Genomic DNA, 14,113 nt, shown 5'->3' with positions numbered 1-14,113 from the left:
TAACTCAAATAATAAGACAGAGATTTGAACAAGTGGTATACATATAAAACAACGTTTTAAATAGAAGAGATTTGGGAAAGGAGCGGTCCTAGGTTGGTTAGCCTACAGGATCACCCTACACAATATCCGGTAAACACTCCTCAATGAGGGGCTACACCTGACATTAGCGCGTAGTCATCATATACCATATCTACCCTTCCCACCCCCTTAGTGGTTACTAAAGCGAGTGTTGGTTAGCGATCTTTATTGTGTGCTGTTACTCGTCCCTTCTTAACGGTCCTGGAGGAAATTTAGGACCTATACCTATAGGCAGTTCTAGACAGACCCCTAAGGTTTAAAGGAGAAAATACTAAGGCGACAAGCAAGAACAAATAGGACATTAGCACATAAGGCAGAAAAGAAGCAATTAAAGGCTCAAATTTACCTCCACAAACAACGCACATAAGCAGCACGACTCAAACACAAATAAGGGTTGTATTGTTAAACGGTATCCTAAGACATGATGTCTAAGTGAATATCAAGACATAAAAGATAGGCAGTTTATTTTATAAACTCAGAAGTAATGGCCCTATCAGTATGCCTACTGATTTTAAACCTGTTAAATTAGAACAACATTAAGTAGTAGAAACAGTTTCAGAGTTGCAGGATTTGAAAACGCCTTATAAGATTGCCTACACGCTGAATAGTGGTGTCCTAAGAGCATGATAGCTACGTCTGATATAGTAAAACAATGGGCAGATTTTAAAACAGACTCTTGAGTTCCTATAGGTATGCTTTCTAATGGTAAATTAGAGCAGTACTCGAAAGAATTCATTTCAGGGAAAACAAACCACTAGTTAGACCAGTTTCGAAGCAAACTAATCATGAACTGGATTGACTTATTTAAACTAAACTGATTTTAGATCTATAGGCAGAATTTCTGATGTTGTTTCCTATATGCATGATATCTAATTGTTAAGAGCTGATGTTAGAAACTTGTAGACATGATAACAAATGAAAATACATATAAATACCCGTTATAACAAAAGTTGAACTAGATCATATTCTATAGGCATGGTATCTACTTGTGAAGTTGATTTTAAGACCTATAAACATGATTTCTATTTTTGGAACCACTTGATACCTATAGGCATGATTTCTAACATGGTAAGGCAAACATAGCAAATAAAATATCCTATAGGCATGGTTTCTACCCATATTACCCCGCAAATATGTAACTACCCACCCTTTTTCACTAGTCACCCAAATATTCGTTTACAAATTATTACAAACCAAATGAATGAATTACATAAATAAATAAAAATAAAAAAAAGTTACACTATAGGGAGCTTAAAGCAGGCCCAAGTGATTTCCAAAACCTCCAATAGCCTCAAATGCCAATTTCATAGGCAATATCATTGTCTAGGTGCGTCAGAGTTCCCTAAGGATCTCAAGGATCTCGGGCAGTGCTCACACCTAGACTTTGTAATCAAATTGAGTAAGTGCAGTGTGGAAGGGCCAGCCTCAGTGTGCCAGAGTTCAGAGAGATCTCAAGAGGATCCCAAGGCAGGACACACACTGGAGGGGCAGAACCTAGGGACTTAGGAGTAGAGTGAAAGTGCTTGACATAGTTTGAAAGGGTTTCAATAGGAAAACAATGTTAAAGAGATTTTCTTGAAATAGTTTTGTAAAGAAACATAGGGAGTTATTAAATAAGACAATTTGAAAAGGGTAAGGTGACTAACAATCAATCAAACCAAATACAGAACCAGAAGAGGTTCACCAGCACTTCACTACATGGAAGCACACAGGTACACACATCCACTCAAGAGTAATGGGGATTTGGGGTAAGCATAGTGCACATAGTAAGCATAGATACACATTGGTACAGAATCAAAGGAGCCTTGAAAGGGACAAGGGCTTTTAAAGTACAGCATGAACTTTAGAGTTAATACATAATCAAATAGGCTTAGGATAGCTAATTACTTACACAGGAAGGTGCATGCCAGAAACCAGAGAAACATAGTCACATTAGGGCATACTAGAAAGGGATTCATGAGTAGGCTAATCCTAAGGGTGTATAGAGCATGCAGTAAAGAAGACAATGAAGTAGACATGTTAGTTGCAGGTTGAACAACAAAATCATAGATAGAAGCATATTAGAAACATGACAAATTGAAGTATTAGGAGAAGCATATTGTTTTGGGACTTGAATTGAAATTAGAACATACCAGTAAAGAGATAGTAAACACAAAGTTAAAGAGAACCCAGTAGTTAGCCTTGGCTTGCAGCCATCTGATTTTAGACAGTACGAAGTAACATAAAAGATAGCAGAAAGCTTTTAGTGTAAAAGAGAGAGAGAGAGAGAGAGAGAGTTTTTTTAACCAATTTTTCGTTTTTTGAACCAAAAATGTTCGTGTCTTTGTGTTAATGAGAGAGTATGTATATATAGTAGTTCAAAACTAGGTAAAATAAGGCAAGAATCACAATAGTATAGTAATTATGGAACTCAGAACCAATTAGAGCAAAATTAGTGCAAGTACTCCCTTAATTTAAGGGAATTAGTTCAAACGGTAAGAACCAGTAACAAATAAGGAAAGAAATCAATGTATGACCAATAAGGAAAGATTTCAAATTCAGTAAGTATAGGGTAAACAATTAGGGCTAAGTTCAGAAAACTCTAATTAAGGAGATAATCAGTTGGAATAAAATACTAATGTAAACAAGGTAAGCAAATCAATCAATTTGAATAGAAAGAGTAGGAATCGAGGGTTTAAAGGAAGGTCTTCCAATCAAACCATGAAATGGGGAATCCAGAATCAATCAAAGAGAAAGTCATGAGTCAGTGTTTAGCATATAAATAAAGTAAGATAAGAATAACCAGACATAGCAAACATGAAGGTTAAACAACACCGATAGAAAGAGGCAAGTCTTGAACAGTCAAGATAAACACAAGCACATAGAGTTGATATAAGTTAGGCTAAAAATACAGTAGGAACATATTCGAGGCAAGATAGTCACAGAAACTCAAACAAGAAACAGTCAATCATGCTAATATACAGAACCAAACGAAGAAACCTAGAAAATTAGGGCTTTCAACATAGACGAGTTGAAGAGGTAGTAAAATCATAGAATCTGTCAAAAATATGCAAGAAATAGAAGTTTAAACACAAAGAATCAGTTAAACAAAGTTGTAAAAGAAGTTCTGAAACCCTAATTTTTAGAAGAATGTGAAAAACACTTGAAATCAATGATTCTTGTAAAGAGCTCCAAGGATAGTGTAAAACATTAAAGAGATCTAGGAGATATAGGAAGAAATTAGGGTTTTAGAAGAAACCCACATAGAGATGAAAGAACCTGTCTAGAATTCCAAGGATCGTAACAAATACAACATGATTTTGCTCGAAATCACACTGGAGTAGCCAAGAACAGACAAGTGACGAACCCTAGATGCAAGTCAGCATGGCCCTGGGCCCTTGAAGACCTTAGAGAAGGCAGGCATCGCATGAGAGAAGCCATTGGAGGCTTAGGAGACCATGAGAAGTCACCAGAGATGACCGGAGAAAAGAAGTCAGTGGTTGAAGGGTTAGGGTTAGGTTGAGAGTGTTTTGAGAGAGGAGAGGATCTTAGGACGGCGGATGTGGGAAAATGGTTAGGGTTGGGGGGTCATTTGGAATAAAAAAGGCAAGACTAAACGAGGGACGTTGATCTTTTAGATCAACAACCAGGATTTGATAGGTTTTGGGTCGGGTAGGTGTATTTAGGGCTTGGGTCGGGTTATTTAAACCAAAATTGGGCTGGGTATTGGGTTTAATTGAGGCTAAAATTGAAATGCAATTTGGCTAAATTTTAAATAGCCAATTTATCTCCATATAATTTATAATAAATAATAGATAATTCCTAAAAAAATAATTCCGTGTACTACAATGATTTAAAATAGATATTTAACATTTTAAAACTATAGAAGATCAATTTTATGCATATAAAGGTAATTATACATTAATAGGGCTAATATTGCAATTATATGCAAATTAGTTTTTAAAATATAAATGTAATTATAAAAAATGTACAGAAAATATTTAAACAATATATTGTTACAAATATAGGATTTATATGATTAAATTATTACAACAATTATTCGAGGAATAATTATTGGAGATTTTATGAGTAAAAGGAGAGGAAATAAATCAATTTAAAATCTTTAAAACTATAGAAAAATTATAAAGACCTTGTATATGCTTTTGTATGCCTATATATGCTATTTGAAAGTATATATATCTATAAAATATATAGAAAAAAATTGGGTATCAACAACCAGTGGCCATAAAGGTGTTAATTCGAGCGAGGTCGAATTGTAACCTATTATGTTATTTTTTGGAGAACATTATACGTCGAAATACTGTTTAGGCGTGCATCGGGGTGAGTTCCGATGTGTTTGGTTTTGCTTCTACTGGAGAATACTAGGCGTTTCGTGGGTGAGTCCTAGTGTGCTTAACCTTGCTTTCATTGGAGATTACTGTGCGTTTCGTGAGTGAGCCCCCTGTTCTGGAGATATTCTTGATAGTCGATCTGTGTTGAACCATTTCAGTTATTTGTAATTCAGTACGGCTTATAGGGCTTTGCTCGGTCACTGCTTGCGAGGTGGTATGGTACGAAACCTTTTCATAGGGTGTTTTGGTGGCGCCCGTTCCTTGTTCGCATACCCATGAGAGCGCTCGTGTCCCTGTTCTGAACCAACAAGAGATCGTGGTAAGTGAAATCCAAACGAAATTGCATGTTACCTTGGCCTGATAAGTTGGTGAAAAGAGGAATGGCGCCGTAGGGTCGCTCGCTTCGCCCCGTACTCGAATGATGATTTCAGGTTTAGCGGCCGTTTTCAGCTCAGTCGTTAATTGTGTCTAGGCTTCTCGTGGGTTGGACTTACCTTGCATGTTGGGATATCGAAACCGAGTCCTGGTCCGACCTCGTACGATATGCACAAACAACAAGGGAAACATGTCATACTTTGTTCACAAATTGTCCAGTGTGTGTGGATATGAGAATAGGGCAGGATGTGCCCGCTGTTTCAAAGGATCACACAGTAGGCTATCGTCCCTTCCCAAGAGGTGGGAGTACGGGTCGGTATATATGGTAGATACGTCACATGGGGTTGCGGTCATGCCAAACGCATAGTGACTGCGATTCTACTTTAAACATGTATATGGTGTGCCAAACCCACCGTTACAGGTGAGACGTGAGTTTTGCATAGATATCGGTCACAATTTCTATTTTATGTAGAAATCCGACCTAGATCGGTACGGTTATATCAAAGGCTTACCTACCATTCTTTCGAGTTGGCATTTATGCCGAGATGGTGAGACCATGACAGCCTGGTAGTGATACTTGGCTGGTTCTAGATCTAACGGAAACTAAATAATTTGGCTAAGAAATCCCCACAGACAGCGCCAAATTGTTTGACCAAAAAGTATTAAACCTTTTAGTTAAATCAATTAATAAAGAAATAAAAAGTAAATCTTAGCCAACCATAATTAACTCTAGATCTAAGCATATTGAATATGAGAGGCGAAAGAGATTGAACTCATATAACGTTCTTTAAGATGATTAATAGACATTAAATGTAAATAATAAACTTACATCTTTCATACATTGTTCCGTACTTGTAAAAGCAAAGATGAAAAAGAGGAGAAGTTGTTGATAACTATGGGATCTCTCTTTATTGAGTCAACAATGATGATTGCAAGGGGTTGTAACCAAAATTTGGACTTTTAGTTTGTTGTTGGAGGTTTCTTCCTACAGGGGACCAAAATTCGAGAGTTGTGAAATCTCGGATCCCCTTTTCCCTTGCTTTCTTCCCCCATATATATATTACCAATTTTTCCCTTTATCCAACGGTTTTTAACCAGCGTACCCTCTCATGACTGTAGTCTTCCTTACTCGCCCAAGTATTACGACATATGTTCTGCTGAGTAAGCTTTCTGATGGCTCGATCTCGGCAGTGGCCGAAATATTCATTTCTATTACGCCTCGTGGGCACGAATATGGCCTGGTCGACCCCTTACCATTCCTTTTAATGATAACCATCTTGTAGTCAGATTTTGACCCATACAGTACTTAACCTTTTAAATTATACTATGTGTTCTATTTATATGCTATTATTACTATTTGAGAAATTAAATAACCTTTTATTAATTATAAGGAATATTATTTTTCTATTGTAAAATGATTGATGTTTTACAATAATTTTATGTATTTCCTAATTATCTAAATTTTAATTTAAACTTCGGACTCCTTCAATTCATTTGGTAGCAAATGCAACATCATTAGTTATAAATATTGGCTAACGATATAGTTTTGTAGTCAAGAGGTCATAGTACCAAACACTTGTCATTGTGTATATACCTACCATTTATTAGAGGAAAATCAAAATACTCATTTATCATTGTGTATATCTACTGGTTAATAGAGGGAAATCAGTATATAAATCAATAGTAGTTCATAATAAATGTGATTTTATTATTCTATCTATTTCAATTTATGTCACTTAGTTTGATTTTACATAAGTTTAAGAAAAATAAAAGACTTTTGAAATCTGTTGGTCTTCCTTCTAATCCATTATAATTATAATAACGGATAATTTCAAAGACCTCCCTCCAAGTTTCACCTTATCACCCTGACATCTCTTGTAGTTTACGATATTACACATACCTCCCTTATTTTGATTTTCTTGTAACCATTCTCTAAACCTATTTAAAATAAATATAAATAAAATATAATTTGACATATTTGCCCTTTTTAATATTAATTTCTTTCAATTAATTTTTTTAAAAATAAAAACGCATTTTTGTTGTCTTTGGTTAGTTATATTTAAGTAATTGCCAAACCATTTTACCGATGCTTCGACTTTAGATATCTGCTCATATTATCCGATCTAAACTCTAAAGTTTCCATTGAGATTTTATCTTATAAATATAGACAAACAAGCACATTCTGTCTTTTTCTTGTTGTGAAAGATGTTGCAACTAGTATACTCAAACAACTAGCATATTTTTCATTTCTTTCCTTAATGCTAATGGTGTGATACTTGATGGGTTTATAGTACCGTAGCTTTATGTTTTGATGATCTAACAAATTTACTGTCAAAGAACCAGATAAGTGACCTGACATACTTGGTACACAACTAAATCAATGGACTCAAGCTAAGTTGAGTTATTATAGCTTCAGAAGATTAAAAAACAGGGACCGGATTATTACGCCCCGCAATATTACGTCGATATTACGTCCTAAAGTATCATATTACGATGATGTTACGTCATGCAGTATTATATTACGATGATGCTACGCCTTGCAGTACTACATTACGATGATGTTACGCTTCGCAGTATTAAATTACGACGGTGTTGCACCCTGTAGCATTGTACATTGAATTTGTCGTAAGGTAATTAACATCAGTCTAAGGAAAAGATTATTTGGAGATTAGAAGGATTATACTATTTCAAACAAGTGATGAGAAAATTCGTGAAGGTGAGAGGGGAAGCAAGTCAAAGAAAATGAATTTTCGTCCAAGTTTGCCATGTTGGGGGTACAATTCGGGCCGAGCGTTAATACCCGATATTTATGGACTAGTACCATACAAGGTATCATATGAATATGATAGTAGAATGTATAAAGTGTATTAAAAATACGTAAAATTTTAAGTAATTTGAGACAATTCTTAATTATGCGAATAATTATCTAATTACCGGGTAGCGGGATATTACCTAAGTAAATTAATTAATTGTTGGATAAAGATCAAAATACCCCCAACGTGACAGCTAGCCACCTTATAAAGAAATAACTAAGAGTTATTCTTTGATTAGATGGCATAAGGATTTGATGTGTTAGCTACACATTCCCTTTATTCCATATATCTTTTCAATAACCACTACAATCTGAAGACTATCCATTCTTACAATTTGAATGGTTAGCCATGAATTGACAAGTAAAAGTCACTACAAATCAAAACGTTAGTCATTTTTCAAGCTTTCAATAAAATGTCTTTCAACCAAAATCCAACAATTCAAGTCAAAGTAGGATTTTGCAATTATAACGGAGTACGATGTAATCTTTCTCAAGAATATCATACAGATTTTTTTCTACTCCGATCTTGTCGTTACGTGTTGTCGCAATTGACTTGTATTAGAGGGATTGTCAAGAGAATCGACTCAGGTATGTTAAGGTTATCCTTTCTTTCTTTTGGTATGATTCATAAGATGCAAACGAAACGTGCTAAGGCACAACTTTCATAAATAACTCTATTCATAGAAATGCTAGAGATGCTTATGTTCTTGATTCTCCATGTGTCATATTATTCTATCGTCTCGTCATGGGTCTCAGAAAAATACGTAAGTTAAAAAAAGTTTACTTCATGATATTATTCAAAGGCATAATGGTCTTATGACAATCCAAGAGATTTTATTGACGAACTTCTCATGCATTGCATACATGTACATTGACCCATGACCAGATGGCATTATATACGCGTATATATGTATGTATATTATAAGTGTATGGAATATGGGAAAAGGTTACGGCATTATATACACACCACCACCTGATCAGCTGGTCTACGTTGATGATTTGCCCACAGTAGTCGAGATGATATGATGGGATGCCCTCAGAGGCTTGATGATGTTATGGACAAATATACCCATGCACGGTATGACATTTATACGCATATACATGATATTATAAAAATGAAATGATTTACAGGGCATTGCAAACGTACATGTCGAGTCTTTTACTACATGTCTTTCTCATGTCTATTATTTATTGATTTCCATTTCTTACATACTCGATATATTATTTGTACTGGCGTCCCTTTTATCGAGGGACACTGCATTTCATGCCCGCAGGTCCCGATAGACAGGTCAATAGCCCTCCAAGTAGGCTATCAGCTCAACGGAAGATGTTGGTGCGCTTCATTTACTTCGGAGTTGCATGTTTGCTTAGTATGATTTAGATGTGTATTCTTAGAGGCTTGTAGACAAATATCATGTACGTAAATATTTGTATGGCCTTGTCGGCCTATGTTCAGTATATGAGTGGTTATTTTGGCCTTATAGACCCGTACGTCATATGTATAAGTTTGAATTACATGTTGGATTGTCCAATATCGAGTATTTCTCCATATTTTATTGTACTTATCTCATGACAGCCTCTCTAGCTCATTTACCTATGATAGTATGAAACGAAAGATACGTTACGTAGGTACTAGGTTGAGTAAGGTATCGGGTGCCCGTTGCGGCCCATCGGTTTGGGTCGTGACAAAAGTGGTATAGAGAAGTTATATCCTAGGGAGTCTACAAGTCGTGTCTAGTAGAGTCTTGTTTATGGGTGTGTCGAGCACCACACTTATAAGGAGGAGACTACATGGCATTTAGGACTGTCACTCTTTCTTCTTACTCTAGATCGTGTGGTAGAGCTCAGTTGTAAGAACTCAATTTCCTAAACTCTATCTTATTCATAATACATGATGCCTACATATAGAAAGATGATCAGTACGAGATTGCATGTAGTTGAGGCAGAGGAACTCGATTTGCATCATACTTATGATGAGTAAATGTAAGGTCTTCAGTAGATCATGTGTGTACTAAGACGTGTAAGCCTCTCGATAAGGAGCCTTGAGGCAAGAATATCTATCCACCCTATGGAAAAAGGTAATGAGAGATTCAGAAAGTAGATACAAGCTTCAACAAGTAAAAGGAGCAAGATGAGAAGGGTACGAGGTACCCAATTAATAAAGATTTTCAGTATTTACAAATTCAGGCAAAAGAGTATAAGCCTTTTGAGTTACCTTCAATAATAATAGAGGCACGTACAAATGGCCACACCCATCTCATTTATGTCTTATGGAAGTTAACAGAAGTAGTATAAGAGAAGTACGGGATATTAGGATCTGGCTGGGTTAGAGTAACCCAAAATGGTTAATGAATTGTTTGCGTCAGTTGACATTTCCGAAGGATAGTGCAAATATGCTAATAGATCTCCTTGTAAGACACCTAGGTGATGCACTCTAGAATATTACAATTAGATTTGAATACTAGCGTGATCAAAAAAAAATCTCGAAGATAGGCACTGCAAGCCTGGAAGGGATAAATATTACCTTAGTGTGACACTCATCCCTAGTAGAGCGAGGATATTGAGCAACCTGAAGAGCCGATGAATGAAGCAAGGAGAGCTAAAAATAAAAGAATGTCTTGTTGAAATTTTCACACGAAAGGGACATGCAGAAATATTAGCAGAGTAATGAGAAAAGAGATAAGGAAGAATTATGAGTGAGATGTGATACATGGGTGACAACGGCAGAGTGTTACAGAATCTCTAGTCAAATGAAGAAAAAGACGAGAGGTGACAGGCCTTGAGACTACAAAAGAAATTAGGTCATAAAGTCATATCCTCATTTCAAGAAATAAGCTCGTGACTCCAATGCGACTGCCAAAAGGAAAAGTTAGACCTCAGAGTAATATAAATAAGTATGGACTGGTGAACAAGGTAAACTAAACATGAATTAAGGACTGAGTGATTTGATAATGGTCGGCATCATGAGAATTTCAGATTGCGTTCCAGCCATAATAGAATGGACGACCGAAGAATACCCTTTAATAGTCATTTAGGAAGACGCTTCCCTAAAGTAAGCAATGTGAGCAAAGTAAGGAATTTTGTTATCCTTAGTATAGAAGAATTACCGCAAGACGAGTAAGGGTCATTGATGATGTAAAAGGACGCCAAAGATAAAGAGGTAAAACATCTACAGGTAGATTGTCGTAGCTCCAACTCTTAGTACTCCCCTAAAGGGGGAAATATGGAGTGATAATGGCATTAAGTCAAAGTTAAGCGGTTCTAGTAATTATGGAATGGTAAAAGAAGAATATGATAAAAATAAGAAAGGGATGTTATTGATAAATAAGGAGCCAGTGCGAAAAGTAAGTTAAGACAAAGGAAATAAACCAAGAAAGATTGCGCGGAACATTAATATGAGAATGAGCCAACGAGTAGTTGGTAGTTAATTCAGGAAGAGCCTAGTTATGGCTAAATAAGAAGCTACAGATGAGTCAGCAGATCATGCAATATAAACATGGTAAAACCCAATATAGTGAATTCAGCCTCGCAATAATGTCATTGTAATACTTGAGAAATATTTAGATAAGAGTTGGGTAGTTAAAAGTATCGTATGAATGTTATGAAAATAAAAGAGAGTGCCACTGGGAAGACAGTCAAAATATCAGTTCAGAAGCAACCCTACAAGCACAAGGGCGTGGAGATAAGTAACTACGAATAATTATAGGCAAGGAAGGACATCAAAAGGTCCGTAATAAGCTCACAGTTTTACAAAAGTCAGAGGGTCCTCCCTAAATACCACAATGAAAGACTAGCTGAGAAAGTAAGGAAGAAGGCTTCAGCCTAAGCTCAGTGACCTAAGGAGGGAATGGTCTTATAAAAATAGTCCCACTACAACATTGTATGCACGCTATATAAAAGTGGCACCTACTGTGGCAAACGAACGGGATGTAAAGTCAAGAGTAATATTCGAGATTATATGAGTTGCACGAAAATTTCGGCATGCGTGAGAACTAAGATAAGCTAAGTATGCATGCAAAAAGGAGGCAGAAGGCCAGGAAAAGTAATAGCTTACATTTAAAGAAAGTTGAGAAGGAACGAAAGGAACTATTCCATCAATGATCTAGAGTTAGTTACGTTATGAACGCACCTAAGATTTTAGAGTATTATCCATGCAGCATATATATCGGCATTCATATAGCCATAGAAGACTCCAATATAAGTTAAAAGAAAGAATTGGGCCCAGGACATAGACAAAGGATTGAATTGTTAGAAGATTGTATAATGAATATGTCATAGCGTCCATAAAGGGCTAAAGTAAAAATCAATACCATGAGCCACAGATCGAGAGATAGCTTAAGCCTACACAAAAGCTGATCATGAGCCGCAGATTGAGATGGAATGAAAAGGCTTAAGCCTACATAAAGGCTGATTGGAAGTATGATGAAACTAAAGAGTTACATCAACGAAGTAAATTAGGAATCTGATTATTGGACCCAGAGAGTTATAGACCTCGTGATTGAGAACATTGCAGGATTACTCTTATTATCAGAGGTACAAGAGAGAAAGTACATTAGCCATATTCTATAATGGCTCTACGATAAAGCCAGTTAGAAGAAGTACCAGCCTCATAAGAAGTCAGTATAAAGCTCTCACCGGATTGTGTTATAATAAAAGCTTCAAGTTATGGATGTGAATTATACCTATATGGAAAAGGGGGTCATGAAGGAGATAGAAGATGTGATGTGAGACTTTAAGGTAAGTAAGGTAAAGGTTAATAACATACGAGATACTCAAATGCAGAAGGTCATAAATAGTCCATACTTCGGATAAAAGGCTAGAAGCATGGGGATTCAATATCCAGGAATAATAGCTGCATCGTTAGTGGCATATCTTGCAGCCTATGGTTTCTAGGTATCGAGAGGTCTAATTAAGAGAGTAAAAGAAGAATTAGAGAAGATGTGATGTCTCGATTGATATTCCAGAATAACATAAGAAAATCTATGGTGCAAGAAAGTTGAAGTAAGGCTGCGAGTAGTGTAAATGGATATGTACGGTCGCAAGCTAAAGTATGGTAGAACGACAAGATTGTAGTAAGACAAGATTAAGGATAAGAAGGGGCGAGTGAGAAGGTGACAAAAATGGATAAGCCCTCGGGATTAAGCCCACAAAAATGAGAGAGAGATGATGGATTCTCTAAATTATATAAAGCTCAGTATAGCCTGAATGAGCTCAAAGGAGTCTAAGACTAGCAACATTTAGAAGAAATGGAATGCTGACTTGGTAATAAAAGGAGGGTATAATTATGACAGATAAAAGATTGCGTTTCGGCCTTCGATTGAGTAATGATTTGAAGAGGATTTCACGAATTTTATAGAATTAAAATACCCACGTAAGGTGAATCACATTGGGATACTATAAAATATGATTATTGAAGTACAATATCGCCCCCAAGTGGATCAGGAAAATCACTTCAAATATTCCTCGATACAACATAAACCCTAGTGGCAATGTATTACGTAAGAAGTTTCAAGTTATCAATGGAAGATTGTAGATCAACATTGAGGTGAATCGACAACGGATGGATAAAAGTTACAAAGTACGAGATGAGACTAGGTCACCCGTCTTAAGGTGAACAGTAATGAAGAAGCATTAAAAGACTTAGATTTATGCATATAGGATAAGCAACGAGAGTAACATGGAGTTTTGTCGTAGACCTCAGTAACAATAAATTGAAGTAAGAGTCAGGGTACAATATGACCTGGCTAGATGCAGTAAAGTCATATGTTTGGATAAACAGATTTACGAAATAAGGAATAGCAATATTCGTAAGTTCAACAGAGTACCGAGTGAAGAATTTCAGTATACCTATAGATGCCCAGAGGGACATCTTGTCAAGCTCTATATATGTTTATAGAGTGAGGCCTAGAGATTGGCTAAAAGCTGGAGGGAAAAGGAGAGAAGATTCACATAGGCTCACTTACAAAGTCAGAGTCATACAGGCTGCATGATAGGAGGTAGCAATAGTTACGAGATTGGAAATATTTCGACCACAAATCGTGGTATGAGAAAGAGGACTAAAGGGGGAATGTCCTGGCCTTTGAATTTATTCACAGAACAACTACCTAAATGGCAAGGGGAGTATTAAAGTATTCGCAAGAGCTATAAGTTATGAAAATGATTAGAGCATCAGTCAACATTCGAGGATGAATGTTCCAAAGGGGGGAATGATGTTACGCCCCGTAATATTACGTCGATATTACAACCCGCAGTATTATATTACGATGATGTTATATCCTGCAGTATTATATTACGATAATATTGCGCCTTGCAGTACTACATTACGATGATGTTACGCTTCGCAATATTAAGTTACGAGGATGTTGCACCCTGTAGTATTGTACGTTGAATTTGTCGTAAGGTAATTGACATCAGTCTAAGGAAAAGATTATTTGAAGATTATAAAGATTATACTATTTCAAACAAATGATGAGAACATTCGTGAAGGTGAGAGGGGAAGCAAGTCAAAGAAAATGAA

This window comes from Nicotiana tabacum, chromosome 8 (assembly GCF_000715075.1).
Source record: "Nicotiana tabacum cultivar K326 chromosome 8, ASM71507v2, whole genome shotgun sequence".
Classification (NCBI taxonomy): Eukaryota; Viridiplantae; Streptophyta; class Magnoliopsida; order Solanales; family Solanaceae; genus Nicotiana; species Nicotiana tabacum.
Note: the sequence above shows the minus strand (reverse complement) of the source record.